The sequence below is a fragment of the Alligator sinensis genome, unplaced genomic scaffold (assembly GCF_000455745.1).
Source record: "Alligator sinensis unplaced genomic scaffold, ASM45574v1 scaffold628_2, whole genome shotgun sequence".
NCBI classification, from domain to species: domain Eukaryota; kingdom Metazoa; phylum Chordata; order Crocodylia; family Alligatoridae; genus Alligator; species Alligator sinensis.
In genome coordinates, this window is record NW_005841833.1 from 3,897,990 (window position 1) to 3,900,046 (window position 2,057).

Genomic DNA, 2,057 nt, shown 5'->3' on the forward strand with positions numbered 1-2,057 from the left:
TGTTAAATAAAATGTATCCCCATGTTGGGGTGCTCAGATTAGATCTCCTGGCAGGAAATCTATCAGGATTTATACAGTAACCTGAAATTATATGTGGTTAGAATAATCTAGCATGCAAAAACATGAGGTAAAATGGCTAGTATTGGATAATCCTTGTGTGCCAGATTCCATCCAAGTGCATCTGACCCTTTATTTATCTTGCGTGCCTCGACTTTAAAATGACACCAGTATACACACGAATTGGACAGTCTTTTCTAGCTCCAGCTAACTGGAAAGGTCCAGAACATGCCTGGTCAGGAACCTAAAAGTCCCTCGACTGCAATTTGTATTGTAGTGAGGTGAGGCCTTAACGCTACAGTCCTGTACGTAAGGCAGGGCTGGACACAGGAATGGGTAAACCGTGGCCTGGACAGAAAGGGGATCCAAAAATGGTAATTTAAAAATTAATAATAATAATAATAATAATAATAATATTATTTTATCATCTCTGGCAAAGGGGGGCCTGATACTAAAAGTCTGCCCAGGGCTGCCAGGAGCCTAGGTGCAGTGCTGCCTTCAGGCAGCGTCCTGAAGAGTTTAGCCAGCTGTAGGCCTACTCGTTTCTTTATTTAAAAGTGCGTGGTTCAACTAACGTTCAAGAGGCTTTCTAATAGCAGGCAGCAGGTGGCTGTTCGTAGCGTAGTGGGTGCAGACGGACCGAGTTCTTCCACAGAATTGTTTAATTTCGTGGTAAACGTTGCTAAAAAACCTTTGTCAGCGGTAACTTTATCTCCTTCCAAGCTGCACGAATGCTGTCCCTGGCTTTTGATTTTTGTGGCCAAGAAATGACGAGCTGGGCATAAAATGGACTAAAAAGGGGAGAATTCAAGTGGAGTTTCTTTAAACGTTGGCTCCGCACGCTGCGAGCGTTTCCAATTAAAGAATTCCTGCTCCGGTGTCCATTTCGGCTGGCATTTCCTGTCCTCCAGCCAGTAATGTGTCACCACATCATTATTCAGGCCTGCAAGGTAAAACAAAGCAAGAAACTTAGGAGCCAAATGTACGACGGGGGGGGAGAAGCTAATTTTAAGAAGCTATTAAATGTTGCCGTGTTCCTTGCGTGCTACCACCCACAGCTCCCCTAACCCTATGGGAAAGCAACTGCTTTGCGAGCAAGGTGTATAAATAATGCCTGCCTCGCAGCGTAATTCCTCTTTATTAGACTCGAATCCTGGGGGATCGCGAGTCTTGATGAACGCCGGGCTTCTTACGGGTCTGGCTATCCGTCCGCTCGGCGGCAGTCCGGCAATTACACAAGCTCACACTAATTACAGATGCTGACTCCTTAAAAATTATTTAAGCGGGACGGCCCCGATTTTTGTCTCGTACGTATGAATTAGCCACGCTCGGAGAGAACTAGTAACCAAAGTCAGTACAACCAGTCCCACCAATGCATCCAGCCTGAGACCACGAGTTAAAAACGCCAGGCTTGTCATCAGACGTAGCGACGATGCTATTATGATGATGATGGTTTTGAGGTGAATTGGCCTGTCAGGCTTTACAGCAAGATTAAACACTGCTTAAAAATAATAGCCCTGGGGAACGTGAGCCCTGAAAGTTGGCGATCCAGGATGATAATCCCCGCTGATCCGTTTTGGCTTTCAGCTGGAATCGGAGGTATTTGGTGACTGAGCGCCGCAGCCGGTGTCCGACACCAGAACCGGGACAAGCCCGCACCCTTCCCCGCCAAGGGCAGCGAGGTGAGGCAAGGCAAGGCAAGGCGAGCGACGGAGGCCACTCCCCGGTGGCAAAAGGGGCAACTTTTGCCCCCGGACGACGGGGCAGAGATGCGCGCTAATGTCTGAGGTGTTTGTGAGTGACTCGCGCCCCGGCCCCGAGGGGAAAGCCGGACCCCGTGCTTCACTGGGGGGTGGGCCCCGAGGAGTGGGGAGCCTCGTGGGCCGTGTCCAGGCCCGAGGGCAGCGCCCCGTGCGTGCGCGGAGCCTGGCGCGCATGTGGGAGAGGCCTGTCCCTGAGGGGTGCGGCGCCGGGGTCGGCGCGCGGCCTAGCCGGGCCCA